Raw genomic sequence first — 20021 nt, forward strand, 5'->3', positions numbered from 1 at the left:
AAAATGAAGAAATCTTCAGAGAAATGAACTGTCATTTCAGGGTTTTTTGTATTCTCAGAGTGTGGAGTTCCATTCCAATAGAGGCAATAAATGGAAAGCATTCCATGGTCTTAACATTTCCTTCCAAAAGGACTTGTAACAGCAACTTTGTTGTTTAGAGAAACAAAGATCATTACCTAGCCCTAGACTTCTAGCCAAATCATACATAATGAAAGCAGATGATGGATGAAAAGGCTGAATCTAGTGGATTTCTTACTGTTGAAATATCACAGCAAGTATCTCCTGTAAGTCATCTCTTGCAGCTGCTGTAGGTAGCATCATGATCTTTGCAATCATATGTGTTTATTTAAATGTTCTATTTTTCTTACTTGATTGTGTATATATGCTCCAATGGAAGATTGATAGAACATGCTCTCTCTGGAATTCAACTGCATACTTTTGAGTTGACTCATTTCTGTAGAGTTGAAAATGTTGCCTGGTCTTGCTCACTTGTCAGTCCTTCCCAAAATCTTTGGGCTTTGTACTATTGATCTACGGAGGTGGGAACACTGTAGTACTTAAACCAGAATTCTAAATTGCTGCTCTAATTGTATAGGAATTTTCTGTCATAGTGAATAGAAAATAGCAGGAAGGAGAGAACTGATGGCTGCCCCTCCTCTCCCCTCCCCCAAGTATAATAGTCTTTTTACTAGTTTGAAAACTTCTACTAGTTTGAAATACAATTAAGATGAAGGTGCATATAGCCATTTCCATAAAAGGACCCATGTTTATAAAAAATAACAACAACAATAATAATATAGCTAGTTCAAAGTATAATCTGTGTAAACACTGGTTCTGATTTTGCATTCTTCTTCATTGCTATAAAGAACAATGAGAATTTTTATCTTGGTACTCAAAACAAAGAACTGACATTGTAGGAGGTAGAACAGAACTCAGTTAACAGTCCTAGGCCTTTATAGCTTTCTGTATCTGCTCTCCATAAAAATAATTTTAAAAATTGGGTAGGTAGCAGATATTTTTAAGGAAGTACCTTTTCTTGTAAAATTACATTCTGTGATAGTTTCAAACTCCGAGCACAGAACAGAATCAGAGCTGCCTGATTTAATTTTCTGTCTTTAGAGTTGCCTAATGTAAATAAGATTTCAAATCATAGAATCACAGAATATTTGGGGTTGGAGTGGAAGGTCATCTAGTCCAACTCCCCTGCATTGAGCAGGAACATCTTCAACTTGATCATGTTGCTCAGAGCCCGGTCCAACCGGAGCTTGAATGTTTCCAGGGATGGGGTATCTATCACCTCCCTGTGCAATGAGTTTCAGTGTTTCGCCAACGTCATCATTTCTGACTGCTATTGGAATTTGGCTTCCAGTTTCCTGAAGTGACTTGAATTTTAAAAAAAGCAAAAAAAAAAGCAAAAAAAAAAAGCTTGAAAGAGACCTTATACAAAAGGGAACAAACTATTTTACCAATAGAAATGATTCCCCAGTCAACTTTTCATAATCTTTTAGTTGATGATGGGTAGTGCAGACTGTTTTTAGCATAGTTTATTTGATGTAGAGGACAAACAGCTATAGAAGGTGGGGAAAATTCAGCAAATATAATGGGCATGCCAGAATCTGGAATTATTAAATTTAATATGTAAATGTGGAATACCTACCCCCTTCCATTAGGACATATACACATGAACTTTACCTATGTGACTCACAGGTGTTGAAGTAATCGGATGCACTAGACTAACATTTGAGCTGGTTCAATGCAATCTGTCTCCGACTCAGAAACAGCAATAACTGCAGTCACACAAAGGCAAAGCACTTGTACTGTAATATTCTGCATAAATATGCTGCTTCAGAATTTGCTCCAATTTTTTGCATTTTATGGGGTAGTTATATCTTAAAATTCTGAAACAATATTGCTGCTCTTTCCTGTTACAAGGTGTCTCTCCTCTCCCTGCGAACAATATTACGATTTCAAAGCAGACATTCCTTCTCTCCTTGAAACTGCTAACCTCAAACTATCTTCTGTGTTACTGAAGCACCTTTTGAGTTTATGATAATGTGATAAGAATGAATGTTTTGATCCAGTTGCTTGTAGCAAAATGAAAATAAATATATTAAATATATGGAATACCTCGTCTGTTTCTTTGTGTCCAAAATTAATATAATGGGCCAATTTTGGTGTTTGTTTCTCTAGTAGTAATCATGGACATTAGATGACAAATTGTTTGGATTGTCATGTTTTGGTCTATGTTATTTTTATATATATTTTTTTAAATTAAAGCTGCTTTTCCACAGCAATCCACTTCAGAAATTTCTTTATACAAAAGTTGTATAGAGTTTCAGATACTGATTTCCAGTTAAAATAAAGACTATCAAGGCTATTACTTTAAAGTCATTAAATGTTTAGTGAAAATTGGAGTACAGGCTCTTTGGAGAAGAAGCCATATTTTCATGTTGTTTGAATTACCAATCCTCAGTGGTGGGGTACTTGCTGTAGCTGCTTGCAACAAAATTCAACAAAAAAAACCAACAGAGAGTTTCCTTGGTGATGTACATGCAAAACAGACTCAGCTCAGTTTTGTATGTATCATGGTTTGCTGAATTTGATGGTTTACAGCATTTCTTAAATTATTACTATGGTTTCCTTTCCAGCCTGATTAAGGGCTTCATCTTAAATTAAGCATTAAAGCAAACAAGACAAAGAAACTGCAAGTCAGTCTAATGGGATTATTCCTGATGAGTGTATTTCCTGTTGAAGTACATTCTGTACTCTTGAGAAACTCAGATGTAAACAAAGAGTCTTGTTTCTTTATTAGATATCAATAAAATTGCTATTATATTGAAACAAGTTTCACTTAGCTTTGTATTTGCATTTGTTTTTTTTCTCTTGCCTGCAGTACCTAAATTTAACCCCAGTAGTATGTGCCATTTTTTCAGATTTTTATATTAAATACAACATTGGATTCTCACTATTTGGAAAACTTTTAAAATAGGAATTAATGAAATCTGATTGTGTTAAAAGAAGAATTTTACAGCAAATTCTATGAACAGAGCAAACAGTCCCGCTTTCAGGAAATAAGACTAGGTTACAAAAAGTACTTGGCCAGTGCTATTGTCATTTATATTTTAAACTGTTCTCTGGCTTTTCCCATGATGCTTCTGGTAAATAATATAAAATACTCTCGTTTGCACAGAAACACTCTTTTGGGAAGAAACTGTGTTCGTTCACCCTTCATCCTTTGTTTTAGAGTTCAGTGATTGACAAATAGAAGTGAAATGGACTAATTCTTCCCACAAATAAATACCACTGATTCTGATCAGAAATCAGTGGTATTACTTATGGGAGAATTCACATAATTCAATAGAAAATTTAAAAATAATACTATGATGATTTATGACAAATCATGAAACTGTCTTCCTATGTAGTTCAGTGGTTGTGATAAGACTAAGAGTGCCACATACATCTCTTGCTTGACCGTGATGGCTAGAAGGAAAGAAAAATATCTCTCATGGGAGGTACAGGTAGTTGCAGCTCATGAAATCCTCTGTTAAAGGGGCTATACATCACACAAGGATATGCAGACAATTTCCATTTAGCCCGTCTCTCTCTCTTCCTTGCTACTTTCATCCTCTTGTGACATATAAACATTGGGATTTAGCATGTGCTAAAAGCTAAATGCAAGGATTACGATAAGTTTTAAATTCCTAGCAGAAGTTAAAAATTTTAGCCATGATCAAACATTTCCTGAGAGAGGAAGGAAGTAGGGAAGGGGAGAAGGAGGGAGGGAGAGAGAGAAAGGGAAGAAGGGCAGAGAGGAAGAAGGGGGGAGGGAGGGAGAAAGAGAGGAAGGGAGGCAGAGAGAGGAAAAGGGAGATGATTGTAGGTGGAGGTGATAGGTTTGAAGAAGAGGAAGGGCCCCAGGGGTGGCTCCGTAAGAAGCTGAGAAGCTCCCCCTGCTCCAAAAACCAGCCAAGGAGCCATTAGATGCACCTCTGCCATTAACATACGAAAGAGCTGAGATAACACCTGAGCAGAGCGAGCACTTAAAAAAAAAAAAAAAAAAAAAAAAAAAAAAAAGGAAGGGCTGAGCTGGAGAGGCAGAGCTGTGCTGGTGGTTGGTGAGGAAGAAGGGGAAAAGGTGCCCAAGAAGTGTCCCTGCAACCTATGGTGAGATTTATTTTTTCCCCAAGTTGAGTCTATTTTGCCCAGGACCTTAATTGGTGAAGAACCCTCCTTGTCCTTTGTCTCAACCCATGAGCTTTGTCCTCCTCATCTCAGAGTGTGTGAGGGGAGAGTTGAGTGAGTGGCCAGGGGGCTGTTCCTTTGTTGTGGTGTTGGGCCGAAACCACAACAGTGATGTTTTTTCATCTGAAGCACTGAAGTTGAGTTGACATATTGTTACCTGACCAAGGCAAAATCCATTCTTAATAAATGACAGGAGGTCCACTTTGCCTGTACAAAAAAAGTCCACATCTCTTTAAAGGCTTTTAAAATCTCTCATTATAGAAAGAGTTTCATAGTACTGATATTGTTAGAAAAGGAGAAAAGAATCATACAAATCCAATTCCTGGAGCAATTTTTACACTAGATCAATGAGAACTGTGCTTTATAGGCTGAAAGTTTTCTCTGCATCTGTTTGTCTAAACTGGTTATAAACTGCAAGTTCAGACTAAGTTTCTGAGGAAGCCTGCTATAAGCTTTCAGTTGTAGATGATGTTGATTTACATAGCAAATGCTAGAACTTGAACTAAACGTGACAAATCCAAACATTTCAAAGATAAAAACACTAAGTGGGATATAATTAATTTTCTTGCTCTTGAACTGAAAGATAATAAAATAACAAGAATAGGTTTTAAGGAGGTACAAGGCAGATACAAAAAAGAATTTAAACTATGATTCTTATTTAATTTTATTTTTTACATGGCAATGAGATCACAGCTCCTCATAACTTTCCCAGAACTCCATCTATGCTGCATCTGCATTTAGATATACATAACGCTTCCACATATTATTCTTTATGACAGACATGGAAAAAAATCTAATGGATGCAGGTAAGAGTTAGTTCTTTATTCAAGCTCATGGTATTATTAGCTTGCTTGGCTTCTTGGGGACAAGACATGTTTTGGGGACAGCGCCCTTGAAACAAAAATTCGGAGCTTCCAAACCCCCTTGCTTTCTAACACTCCTCACCGAAGTGGGAGGCTGGGTGTGGCTGGGTGAGGATTCTGAGATCAAGACCCAATAACAACAAACAAGCTGTTATTGAGTAGGGATTTTTTACCGCAGTGCTGGGCAGCACTGGGGGATTCTCCACCATAAGTGCTCTAACAAGTTAGCAAAACACTCCAACTAATATACACCCAAAACATGCATATTCATATTTTATGTCAACATATGCATGCTTGAGGGTCTCCTGGGGGGGGTCTTTGTTGATTCTAGTCCTTTGTCTTCTTTGTCCTGTCTCCCATCCTGGTCCTGTCTCCAGTCTCCCGCTGGTAGATTACCCAAGTGGGCCAGAATGAACATGAGTGTCTCTGTAGGCACCACAGGTCTTAGAAGACTTGATGTTATCACAGCTTGCAGGATGCTTGGCATAACTAACTGACAGTTTCACAAAACACATTGTTTTAAAAGTAACTAATTATTTTAGTGAATTTTTATTAGGCTATATTTCTATTGAACCTACTAACGAGTACCCTATGACTATCACCCTTGAGTGCTGAAGTATTAGAGGCTGGCTCACTCTAATGTGATACATAGACGATGTAGCCAAGATTCTTGAGAGCACTGGCATGCTTATTCATCCCACATCTCAATGTTTGGGATGGGCCTCACCAACTCCCATTGGTAAGACCACATATGAAATAATCGGGAATGGATCATAGATGTCAATGTGCAAAAGGTCACCTCATGGCATTGTGTCAACAGTTGGCCCTGGCTCTGTGACTCTGCACACACATATCTGAGGGCCAATCAGAATTCTAAAACAACTGACCTTTTAACAAATACTAATCTTACCAGGGAGGGGCTAATGGACAGAGTGACTCACCAAATTGCAGATGGTGTTCCTAGCTGGTCTAAAAGCATAACCGTTTCTTCAGACTCATGGTCTGGTGGAATCCAGGCTAAAAGAAGGCATGTGGTCAGTCCAGGTTATTTGGATGTGCTAAGTAAGATCTTCAACCACCATCTTTTCACAACAAGACTGAATATTGTCTTCTTATTCTCTGTGATAGGATATTTTTAAATGCTTTTTACATACAGGAGTATTTCTCCCTCTTCATCACTGCAAACAGGAGTTGCCATTTATGGCTTTCTTCAACATTTTTCATTCATGAATAATTCATCTACAGCTTTGAACAGTGCTCAGGAAAACTGAGCATCATTGGAAGTGATTTTTGAATGATTTTAAGAGGGCTTTCCAACACCAGTAGTTGGTGAACTTGGTGCTAGGAGAGCCTGAGGGAGCACTACCTTACAAAAGCAGAAATGCTGCCACAGTGGTACTTCTCTTATTGGCAGAACAATCAATACAGACCAAATGATCTAGTGTCAGAATTACCTCTTTATAATACAAAATAGGTGACCTTTTAAAATTTGAATATACATGAATGCTGAAAAGTGAGGGCATTTTCTAGTTATAGCACAACTCTTCACTATTAAAAGCAAAAGGGTAAACTGATACAGTCAGAACCTGTGCATTTCCTTGGGAACATCTTTTCTAAATCCTTACCTCACCAATGCTTTCCAAAGACTTAAGTCCAAAGATGTAGGCATATGATTGAATGTTAAAGTAAAAAAATCTCTGCCAAATTTGGTGTAAATAAGCTCTGTTGCTGTCCCCTTATCCACAAATAAAACAGTTTTATCACAGAAAGCAATCCGTTTGGTTAGGCATGGTTTAACCTTTGCAAATCCATTCTGACTGTTCCAAATCACCTTCTCTGTGTGTCTCCAGAGGACTTGCTATATGATTTTGTCCAGTGACTAATATGAAGATATTCAGCTTCAAGTTCACCAGCCTGTGAGCATTGACCCACTCTTTGACCGGTAGTTGTCAATTAACCTTTTCATTGAACCTAATAGAGATTGTTGGTGAAGACCAAGCAAAGAAGGCATTGTGTCCTTCAGCCTTCTCTATGTCCAGTGAGTCTAAATTACCCACCCATTCAACAATATGCCATAATTTTCTTTGTTTTGGCTTTAACTACTAACATAGCAATAGAAGCTATTTTTTTGATGTTGATGTCATTGCTAGTGTCAAATCTAGCTGAGCTTTAGCTTTCCTAACACCATCTGTACCACTTTAAGCAATATTTCTCCTTTGTAACCTGACTTTTTTTCTCCATTTCTATATGCTACCTTTTTGCATTGAAGCTCCATCATGAATTCCCTGCTTAGCCAAACCAATCTCCTGAGACATCTGTGTTCCTGAGAAATGGGATGTTCTTGTACTTGGATGATGCTGTCCCTGAAGACCTACAAGTTTTCCTGAGCACTTTTAGAGTTCACTCTAGAGCTTCCTTATGTGGAACCTCATGCAGCAGCTTCCTGGAGAAATTGAAATTTGCTCACCTGAAACTCAGGGTACTTTGCTACTCTCTCATAACCTTTAGTATCTTGAACTTCCCTATTTCAAGGATGCCAATGATTATCTCATCTGCAATGAGTTCTTCCTGCTTACCAAGTCCTTCTGAGGACATAAGAGTTCAACAAGAGTTTGCCAGAACATTTACTGACTTAGTATGAAAAAACAACAGTGCCTTTTTTTTTTTTTTTTTTTTTTTTTTTTAAATTTGGGCAACACGGGTCTATAATGGCAAAAAGAGTGAAACACTTTGTGCTGGAATGAATGTGCCTTGATTTGGAAAAGGTGTGCAAAGTAAGTCCTAAGAATAGATGCTGTCATCCTGTAATGTAATGCATCATGTAATGTAATCCTACAATACATGTAGCACATTGGGTGCTTAGTGATCTAAGTGTTTCAGAGGTTTGATATATCAATCAAAATTAATAAACAGAATTTGCTGACATGAGTCAAGGCACCCTGAGAGTAATCACTGCTCTGACTCCACTGAGTATTCTTCTGCTTTCCCTAAAAACTATCCATGTCAGAGTTGAGGAATGATGTAGTGGTGTTCTCAGAAGACATTTGCTATCCATCTAAGTTTAGGCATTGTACCATAATAATAATAAAAATATATTGAGTACATCCATCAGAGAGATTAGAGGTAATACCAGCTAAAGCATCAAGAAAAATGGTGCATTGTATTGCTGCTGATAGTTTCATTGTAATAGGCCATCTTGGCTGTGTGTGATGAAGGGTAAGCCAAAGGACCCGTGCTGAAGTACAGCATACTCTTGCTAAGTTCATGCTGTCCTGTTTACCTCATCATTCTAGGTGGGAGAATCCACAACAGCCATGGAGTACATATTAGCCAGTGCTGAGCAAGAACAAGCTGTTGTAAGATACACTTGGTGATAGACAATCAAAGAAGAGGGGATGTGCCTGACCCATCCATATTCCAGACAATTCCCTGTTTGGGTCTATGTTGTCTGTCCTTGCCCAATTCCTTGCTGATGCAAAGTCTTTTATGCAAACAATCTGAATGCATATGAAGTAAGTCTCTGTCTGAGTATGGGTAGGCCTATGTCCTGAAGGCAGGTCAGATCCAGCTATTACTGGTGTTTATCTGAGAATCCTTCTCTGTAAATAGGAGTAAATAATGATGTTAATATCTTCCTTAAATCCTTTATCAGTCTATCCACAACAAACACATGGTCGACTGGAAGCAAAATCTGAAAGATGGTCCTTCAGCAATTGTGATGTTATTGTGGTACATGTGTGTGTAACTTTGTTCTGCTTTATCAATAACAGATGAGTGCATATTTCACTTCCCATCAGCAAATAATACACTCTTACTTTCTGCTTATCTAATGGAAGCACTCACACAGGCCTGCCTCTAGGACTAATAACTTTTGATGTTTATGAGTTACTGCAAAAGAATGGTATGTAGAACTAAAGCCAATGCTTGGTTCTGAAGAAAACATCAAATGCTCTGAAACCAGAATTAAAGTCAGGTTACATGTACATGGATGATAGATCCATAAGCAAAGAAAGCAAGCTGAAACTCAGCTTTTCATCAGCATCCTATATGATCTTGAAGTGCTTGAAGTCTGATTCAGAGTGAACTTTAGCATAGTATCATGGGAATTAATTCCCATGACTGAACACCAACTTGTAAAATGCTAAAGTTAAAAAGCCTGAGCTGTTTTGGTAAAGCTGTAGGGAGAAAAGGTGCCAAGCAGTTAATGGAAAAAAAATGAAGTTTAGTATAGCCACTACCTAAGAGCATTGCACTTACTGTTCAGACTATGACAGAGGCAGGGCTTTGTTACAGAATTCAGAGCCGTAAGACTATCCACTCTTCACTACAGCAGCTACTTGAGTTGAAGTGATTAGCATAAAGAATTGTGTCTAGATGAAATGTATTCTATCCAGAGGTATGCTTAAAGCAATTTTAAAATCAGTCTGTTTCAGTAAGACCCACATGATTCAGAAGCCATTATGCAGTCATCGGTAATTGCAGACTGAAAAATCTAGGAATCATAAGAGGACATACACACATTTCATATTAGAGCTGGAAGAGATTCCTTGAACAAAAGTGATACAAATCTACTGGATTGTCTGCAGTTGGAACACTGTGCTGAACATGCATAGGTAAATTAAAGTGATGGAGAACTTTATTGAAAATAAGTGTTTTTCCTAATGACTTGAAGAAAACGAAGGTCTTTCCATGTATTAGTGAGTACAGAAAGTATAATCACAGGCAATGCTGTGGGTGACAGTGGTTTCCTAATAATTTGATTTTACACAGTAAATGAAACAGAGCTTATTATGTCTTCACAATGCTTTGCTGTATTATAAACATTTCTTAACAATGAACAGGAAGATGTATAGTTCCTTTCACAGCTGAGGCTAAGAACATGAAAATGTAGCTGTGCTGGAGAATAAGAAGTATTATATGACCATTTAAGCAACTATTTAAAATGGAGCAATGGAGAATTCAGTGATCTGTCATGTTGGAAACCAAACCCTTTCTGCTTTGTTTACACAGATGCTGGAAAAATCTTCAAGTATAACATCAAAAGTACAGTGTAATTGCATTTAATCTGCATTAAGTCTTGTCAGATCAGGCCCCAGGTATCACTAAAGAAAAAAAAAATAAACAAAGGAATAAAAAAAATAATGAGGAAAATAGTATGAATATATTATTTATTGGGATCTGAAAATGGCAATAAAGAAATTGGCTGTTCCTCTGGCAGAATTCTTTGCACAGGTGCAGTTTAATGCGAAAGACTCCTAAATACTCTTCACCCCATATTTCTGCCCATGGGATACTCTTTGTCAAGACATGTATGCAACTATCCAAATCCTGGCAACACTGATTTGTAAAGTATTTAAACCCTGGAGGGATGCTCAGATTGCTCCGGAAACTTAATGTGTAAAGTGAATCTTCTAGGTATCTTCTCAGGCTCTGTTAATGGCCTTCTCTAACATCATTACAGGAAGTGAATTCTCCCGCTAAATCACAGCTTCAACACTGTTCATATTTCACCCACATGACACAGATCTGCAGGGAATGGCGATGAGTATTTCCACTTAAGATGAAGGAGTGGGATTTTGTCCTGATTTGAGCCAGGATAGAACTAATTTCCTTTTTGTGATTTTACTTTTCAGTTCAGTTCCTTCTAAGTAGCTGCAGTTGCTGAAATTAACAGCAAGTTTTTCAGTCAGTGTCTGCCTCTAGTGCTGATATCATTCGATGTTTATAGATACTGCAAGAGAATCATATGCAGAACTAAAGCCACTGCTGAGTTCTGAAGAAAACATCAAATGCTCCAGAACCAGAAAGGAGTAAGGGCTCACACCTGACACCCTCCTTTGTGGAGAAGCAGATCAGAGAGGTGACCAAAGTATGCCATCCCATACACATCATACTGGATATAAATTTGAGGTATCACAAGGGTCAGTGCTTGCTCTCTCGTCTATGGTCGGCATCCTGGGAGGATCCTGTCAGTTCATCTGCCTTTGATCCTGATCCCTGGCTCCTTAGTCCCTGCATTCCTGCATCCCAGCTCCCATGCTGATTCCAGGAGTGGAGTCCAAGACTTTTCTAGGGCCTGCCTTGCAGCCTCTATGGTGATGTGGGCATTACTGGGGGGGTGGGCAGAGTGCAATAGTGCTTTTCTGTATTTGTATATATTTCATTATTTTTCTTTTCATCACTACTGTCTCATTAAAGCTGAGTAGTTCAGTTATTAACCCATAAGCGTCTGTCTCCCTCTCTCCTTATTCCCTCTTTTCCCTACAAGGGGAGGAAGGGGGGTTAACAGCGAGGAATTTGTTGTTTGTTTAATTGCCAGCCCAGCAAAAAAACATGACTGACTACTACCCAATTATATTGTTATCTGCAGTTATAACTTCGGAGATAGGAAAGAAACAAGAGAAATATTGCCTCAGACATCCTTCCTAAATCTTGACATCTTGGGACATATGAATTTAGTATCATCTAACAACAACTAGCAAAACATCACACTGAGACAGAAGAAAAGGAAGGCCTCCCTTGGTTCACCGTCCATTTTACCTTAATCTTGAGACAAAAGGGAATATAGGCTTGAATCAAGCAGAGGGTATAATGGATATAAAGTTATATTAGTCTTAGAGGAGGCAGAGCTTTCAAAGGATGTTTATATATAAGCAAGTGAAATTCTGCTCTACTTCACTGGTTGAATTTTCATTGTAATGATGATGCAGGACTTCAGTTCATACAGCCTTGCCTTGAAGATCACAAAAAGTGAAGCAACATCTGTAGACTTGCCAACAGACAGAGGATCCACTCCTGCTGCAGACAGCGGAGCATTACTAATTTCCAGCATTTATTCTTTCTTACGAAAGTAATAAAGAACATCTGAAGTATTTTCTTTATGAACAAACAGCTTGGAGGAATCTCTTTTCATGTCTCTTAAGCTTGCTCCAGAGCTGTGTGTGTGATTCATTTTTTATTTGAGAAAACACATTAATCATTCCATCCGGAGATACGGCTTCAAATATTTCTGTTCCTCTATCACTACGTAGTATTCTCTTTGTCAAGTCAATTTCCATTTCCAGCAACTTGTTTCTTCTTCTGTTTGTCAAGACAATAGACAAGACATTGTGTCTAACAGAACAGTGTTGGGGGGTGAGAGTTTTAGACTCACAAATATGTGCTGCTTTGGTTTGGTGGGTTTTTTGGTAGCAGGGGAAGGGCCCCAGGGATGGCTCTGGTAAGAAGCTGAGAAGCTCCCCCTGCTCCAAACTCAGCCAAGGAGCCATTAGAGGGACAAGAGATGCACCTTTGCCATTAACATACGAAAGAGCTGAGGTAACACCTGAGCAGAGAAAGAGGGGGAGAAGAGCTGTGCTGTGGAAGGAGAGTGGTGCTGGTGGTTGGTGGGGAAGAAGGTGCCCAAGCAGAAGTTTCCCTGCAACCCATGGGGAGATGGCAGCTGTCCCCCTGCATTCATGGAGGAATGTGGTGGAACATTCCCTGAAGGTGCCAGGAGGGGTGAACTTGGCCAGGGGACTTGGATGTTGTGGCCAGAGGATTTCCTGCCAGTGGACTCTGATTATGCAGCTTTGGAGGACTGTAAGGAATCCTTCTTCCTGAGGAGGAAGGAGCAGCAGGAACTACCAGCCTGTGAAGTGACTCTAAACCCCATCCCCTGTCCCCCTGTGCTGCTGGGGGGAAGGAGGGAGAGAAACCGGGAACAAAGGGATTTGGGCCCGGGAAGAAGGGAGGGGTGGGGTAACATCTGCAAGCCCTGCTCTGTGTGTGTCTGTGTCCTGGGTGTGTGTGATTAGTGTGAAATTATTATTTTTTCCCCAAGTTGAGTCTGTTTTGTCCGGGACCTTAATCGGTGAAGAACCCTCCTTATCCTTTGTCTCAACCCATGAGCTTCTAGCTGGGCTTTGTTCTCCCCATCCCAGTGTGTGTGTGTGTCGGGGGGGCAAGTTGAGTGAGTGACCATGGGGCTGTTGCTTTGTTGTCCTGTTGGGCAGTACCCAGTAATTAGAAAATAAAGGCACTAATTGCCCTTTCAAGCTACAGCTCAAAAAGAATAGGAGGAAAAGAAAGGAGCTAATCAATAATTTGCTAGGTCCAAGACTGCCCAGACTTGCTAGCATAGGAGTGTGAATTATTTTCCTTAACATATATTGAAATCCTGGCACAGAAGAGATACAAGTGAATCAGGATTGAAAGATATTCTGTAAATTGCATTTGTAGCTGAGGTTTTCCTGATCAGCCTTGGCCAAGCCATGACTAAAATGAGCAATGGAAACTGGATCTCTTGAAAGTTGTTTCTCCAGCTGAGACAGCACATATATGAAAGAGAGCTATTTCACAGAGACATGGAGCAAATGAGATGGGAAACCCCAAAACACTGTGAAAAGAGGATGGATCCAATGCAATGCACACATCAGATCCTGCCAGGTCTTTATGTTTTTCTGCTTAAGGCATAAATAGAAGACAATATTCCTCAGTAACTGGTCTGCCAGACATTGTGTGAAGTATCATTTTGGCTTAGCCTTAAAAAGTCTGAAAGATAAAAGAAGATCAGAGGGGTTAAAGACAGATACACTATTTATCTTTCTCTCTGTGAACCCAGTGACTACAAAAAAAATTAAAGGTAAAAAAATCCTACATAGAGTGAAGAAGGTAGAAGTAGAAAATAGCTGTGGTGTCTCATTCCAGACAGAGGAGTGGCTAGGAGGACATGGTATGAAATAGAGAAAAGAGAACTAGGAAAACTACTATTTAGAGGGCCAATGACTCCTGGCTGTCTGGATGTTCTCACGGTGCTAACCAGGGACAGCAGTTTCATTACAGGAGATTAAAATAAAGATGTTATCCTTTAGGGAAGCATATAAAAGACTCTGACCTTTGTCTTCAGTTAGTATCTATATGCCTGTCACTTTGTGAATACTCATGTGTGAATTTGTTTTCAACTTCTTTCATAATTTTTTTAACAATCTGTTTGCAGGTCATTAGCCCTGGACATCAGAAAGAAACTGCAGAAAGTGGATGGGGCAGGAGGAATGCCAATCTCACACCTGTTTGAAATAGCATAGAAGGTGTACAGTAAATTAGATGAAGAGAAAAAAGAAAAATTAAACAAAATGAAATTCCAGGTGTCATTAATAGCTGCTGCTATAAATGAAAGTAATCTTGAGAGACGTAGGAGAGAAAAAGCAAAGGCTGGGGCAGTGTGAGATGTGTAAGGTCATTGTCTATGGGGGATCACCAAAATCAAGCCCTGTTAGGGTTAAAACCATGTGCAATTTGCCAGGAGGGATGCATGGAAAAGCGAGTGCCCAAACAGAAGCAAGGAAGAGAGGGAATAGGAAAAATTGGAAACTGATGTGAATTTGATGGTGGTGGAGAAATCTGGCTTGGATTGAAGGGGACTGGAGGAAATTATTAATATTCCCTCAGCTGATCCTCTGGTTCCAGTTAAGGGGGATGGGGGACGGGGACACAAAACTATAGATTTTTTTATTAGCTAGTGGAGCCACACATCCAGTAGTTACTAGTTGTAAGGAACCTTTAAGTAAATTGTTAGGGCAATGGGAAAGCAAGTTTTAAAGGCATTCCTGAAACCAATGGAGTGCACAATTGGAAATAAGAAATTAACTCATTATTTTCTCTATATGCCAGAATGTCCCCTGCCATTATTAGGACATGATTTGTTGTATATGCCTACTACCAGAGGCACCTTCTACTGAGGAACCTGAACATAACATTTCAGACACAGTGACAGATGCAGTGATTCCTCTGGTCTGGGCTTTAGAAGAGCCAGGTACAGCAAAAGAACGACACCTGTTAAGATAAAGCCTGGAACTCATCTGGTAAGAAAGAAATAGTATCCCATGAAACTGGAAGCCTGAAAAGGGTTGGAAGCGTTGATTAACACCTTTTTAAGTACGTGCAATTAAGGGAATTCCAACTTGGATTTAACTTCTAAATTACCAGAAAGAAACCTCAATCTTAAGAATACAGGTTGGTTCAGGATCTAAGAGAAATCAATCGGATAACTGTGGATGTGCATCCTGGTGTTCCCAACCCATACACATTTCTTACATCTATACATAAAACAAATGTTTATTTTACAGTTTTGGATTTGAAGAACATTTTCTTCTGCATCCTGGTGGATAAGGCAAGCTGAACCATTATAGCATTTGAATGGGAAAATCTGACAATGGGGAGGAAAGCACAGCTGTGTTGGACAGTGCTTCCACAAGGATTCAAAAACAGTCCCCACCTGTTTGGTAACGTACTAGCAAAGGAACTGGAGCTGTGGTAAGGTAACAACCAACACATCACACTGTTGCAGTACACTGATGACACTGATGGGTGCCAATTGCAGAAGAAGAACCATTGCAACATGACTGACTATTATTGAAAGGGTCTGTGCCAGCAGACCTGATTTAAAAGATGAACCACTGAGTAATGCAAACATAGAGTTATTCACAGAATGCCGACAATGTCAAACCACTCCAGTATACAGAAAAGGAGAACCAATTTGCAGCCACATTAAAATGTTCTAAAAATCAATAAGACTGGTTCTTACCACATCCAAAATTATATATATATATGTGTGTGTGTGTGTGTTGGAGGCTGCCTACTGCTCTAATAAAAACAATACCAAAAGTAAAAAGTAAAAAAAAGATTTTTCTTTTCCAAGATGCTGGAAAATGCAGTTTTAAATAAATGTTGAGAAAATCTACAGCTGTTGATATGTAGGTGAACCTTATATACTTTTCTTCCTTTTTTAAAAAAAATGACAAACCCTCAGAATTCTGTTTATATAGATTTAAGCAAATCATCCTCAGCTACAACCTTAACTGATATCCAAATATTTGGTTTCATTTTTTGACTGGACTTGATTGTCAGTATGCCTGGTAAAACAGACAAGCTTTCTTCTCAGTAGCTGGTAACTTCTCTCTCTACTTTTTTGAACAGTATTTTCTGTGTTTCTGCTCCCTGAGAACAATCTCTTCATATCTCCTTTTTTTAGCTAATAGTGTATCTTATTTTTGTCTTCTTATTTACACTGTAAAAAACTCTCAATAGACAATGCTCCATAATATTAAAATTCCCTCCAAATTTACCACAGAACATAAACATTTTCCAGTAACTATCAGCATCACAACAGAAGAGCTTATGCAAAACTCAGTATTCAAAGTAAGGTAACCATCCAAATAAGATATTTGTCATAAGAGCTCCAGTTTTATTCCTGTACAGTGTTTTTATTGCAGAGTCACCAGCTGGTTTGAGACAGTAAAATATATCAAATAAAAGAATATTGTAACAGAGTATTCATTTGTCTTATATCTAAAACCATTACAGAAATTTTTAAAAAAACAACAACAACAAAACCCAGACTTGTTATGGCATCACAGAAATAAATAATTATTAGCATTATGGAACAGGGATTCAAATTTTGCCTATGACGTGATTTCTAACATATCTTTCTTTCAGTTCTCAATGACAAGAGTAAGTTGCAAATTCATTTTTTTTAAAGTTTCATAAAAAATAATTACCATATTCAATTTAATTTATAAAAATTATGTTTACAACAATCCAAAAGGTTAAAGTATTATGTAAGAAAGGGGAAAAGCCAGGCAGCTTTGCAGATGTTTGCATGCCTTAATATTTTAAGCTATTCACGTTTGTCTGTAATACGTCACATGAAATGTTTCCAGTGTCACTTTACATTTTGCATACAAGGATCCTCATTAAAAATGCAGTACTAATCATCCTTCTTTTCAGTAAATCCAGCTGCACGCATTTACACTGGTCCCTGTTTTTGCCCTTTAATTATATTTTCCAGAGCATTGAAGAAACTGTGCTAAAAAGAACATCTTTACCAAGTTAAGCTACTGTTGTCCTGAAAGTGGGATCCATGAGCTGATCCACACACAGAGTGGAGATTTTTCCTTTAATTTCCAGTTCAGAGAAACATAGAATATTAGGGATTGGAAGGGCCCTCTGGAGATCATCTAGTCCAGCCCCTCTGCTAGAGCAGGATCACCTAGTCACTACCCAGTTGTCCAATCCATACTTCTCAAGTTCAGTTCTGCACAGAAGTAGGGTGGTATTCCACAAAGCAAGCTCAATTACCTGAAACACAGGTGCTACTTTTATACCCAAATAAATGAAAAATAACTTTAATTATATTCTATCACTGTCATACATGATTGGTTAACTAGTTCCTCACTTCCATTTAATGTGACAGCACTTAAAGATTTCACTACACATGCTCTAAGGGTAGGGGACTTTTTGTTAGTACGGGTCCTTTTGGACTATGGGTGGGTATTTTAGTATCTTAATTCATAATAATATATTAATGGTATGTTAATATGGCAAATCCAACTACTTAGTGTTTTATACTTAGTGCTCAAGTCTATTACCAAGGCGAGTTGTGGGAACTACTCCTTTCCATCTTTTTCATCTGTATTACAAGTGTCTCACAGGTCTCTCTTGAGGATGGGCTTGGGATGTCTTTTTATCTAATCGGGATTTGTTTTTTCTCTAATTCTTGCTGTTTCAGTCTTATACATGATCTGCATTTATTCTGCATGTCTCTTTTACTCTCTTTTATGTGATTTTTTTCCCAAATGTGATTTTTTTCCCCAACATTTCATGTATTTCAATTAATAATTAACATTGGTTCCCCCCTTTGAGACTAAAATGCTGGAGCATATTCAAAGAAGATAAAGGGTCTAGAGTACAAGTCTTACAAGGAACAGCTGAGGGAAGTGAGGTTGTGTAGTCTGAAAGAGACTGTGGGGAGACTTTATTGCTTTCTACAAGTACCTGAAAGGAGGTTGTAGTGAGGCAGGTGCTGACCTCTTCTTCCAAGTAATTGGAGGTAGAATGAGAGGAAATGGCCTCAAGCTGTGCCAGGGGAGGTTTAGATTTAACACTGGGAAAAATTTCTTTACTGAAAAGGCTGTCAGGCACGGGAATAGGCTGCCCAGGGACATGGTGGAGTCACCATTCCTGGAGGTGTTCAAAAACTGTGTAGACATGGCACTTCAGGACATGGTTAGTTGGCACAGTGGTGTTGGGTTGACAGTTAGACTTGATGATCTTAGAGGTCTTTTTCAATCTCAATAATTCTATGACCTCAATAACCTTATTTGCAGTATGAACTGAGTGCTTCCAAATCTCAAAGTTAGGCTTACTTTTCAATCAGAAATCCTGAAGGGACTTTTAGCATGTCAAGAAAGCTTACTGGAAACTGCTGGTGACACAGTAGCCCACTTCTAATGCAGGATATTATTCCACAGTTTTGAGGTTCATATTTACTCTAAGTATCTCCCTTCTGAAAGAGATTAAAATTTTTAATACTGTAAAATCCAGCTCCCTGAAGTATACATGAGATACAATACTTACATTGACTTACAGGATTGATTGATCTTAATATTCTTGCTTTTCTATTTTCTTCCGAATTTTTGTTCATTTACTTCTGTTTTTTTCTGGGATGTGTCTTCAGTTCTGCTTACTCATTAAATATCTTCCTCTTTTTGAAGGGTTTTTGCTTCCTTTTCACCCATCAAAATCCTTCCATTACCAATATATTTTTCATTAGCTCAGCTTGCTTTCTTCATCCTCAACTCATTATGAGAGGTTGCTTTAGCCGTTCTTTCCATCCTCTATTTCAGAGAGTACCAGGAGTTTTAAAGATAGCCAGACTTATGAATATGGTTAACACCTGACATTTTTTTGGAATTTGACCATATTAACAATCAATCATATTGAATATGGTATTTAGAAAGATTTTTTTTAATTCTTCAAAGAAGGATCTGTGAACATCACGTCTATCACTCCATTGTTATTCCTGGAACTTTTTTCAGTTAAGAAAAAAATTATATTCATAAATGTCTATTAGTTCCTAAAATTGTCTGATTACTAGGATCTGAAAAATCATATGAAGAAGAGTTTGCTAAGTTGAGGTAATGTTATTTCCATGCTTTAAACATTTCAATAATCCAGGCAGGGACCAGCATCATTACTATATGATTTTGAAATCTATTACAATATAATGTATTTGCTTTATTTTCTACCATGTAAAATCATTGTATCAACTCATGAGAGTGGTCATCTTGCACGTCTGATCTATTACTATTTTGTATGTAGCATGCTTTGCAACCTTTTATTTTGTAGGGTGATTAACTTTAGACAACAAGAAAAAAGATTGTTTGCCTCTTAGTTCCCAGATTAAATTTATAAAATTACCAGTTAATATGAAGGTAGATTTTTTTTTTTACTTTTCCCATTACAAATTTGAATCAGAGTACCACAGAAGAGTAGATTACAAGTATAGTATTTTGTGTAGACTCTGTATTTAGGGTTGACTTTTCAACCATAAACTACACTGGAAAATACTCTTGGCTGTGTTTTATGGATGAAAGGGAGGAAATGGGAATGCAGCAATAAATTCTCACCTAAAGTTAGCTAACTCATTATATAAGCACCCGAACTGGGAGAAGGTTCTTGTTAGTGTTAGAGTCAAAAGGTAGTACTATAGCCTGCTTAGGCTTAAACTTGCCTTGCTAACTCCTGTGCAAACTATAACCTCCACAAGACTGCATACTCCCTTATCTCTATTTCCTGCAATAATGTTTATCATCAGCACAGCAAAATCAGTATGTAATTGACACTGTTTCTATGCCTTGCACAATGATTCAAGTTGCTGTTTAGTGTGCCCTTGTTGCCAAGAAGGCCAACAGAAGAGTGTGGCCAGCAGGTCAAGGGAGGTCGTTCTCCCACCCTACTCTGCCCTGGTGAGGCCACCTCTGGAATACTGTGTCTGGTTCTGGGCTCCCTGGTTCAAGAGAGACAGGGAACTGCTAGAGAGAGTTCAGAGGAGGATGACGAAGAGGAATAAGGGATTGGAGATTCTCTCTTATGAGG

This window comes from Apus apus, chromosome 1 (genome assembly GCF_020740795.1).
Source record: "Apus apus isolate bApuApu2 chromosome 1, bApuApu2.pri.cur, whole genome shotgun sequence".
Taxonomy (NCBI): domain Eukaryota; kingdom Metazoa; phylum Chordata; class Aves; order Apodiformes; family Apodidae; genus Apus; species Apus apus.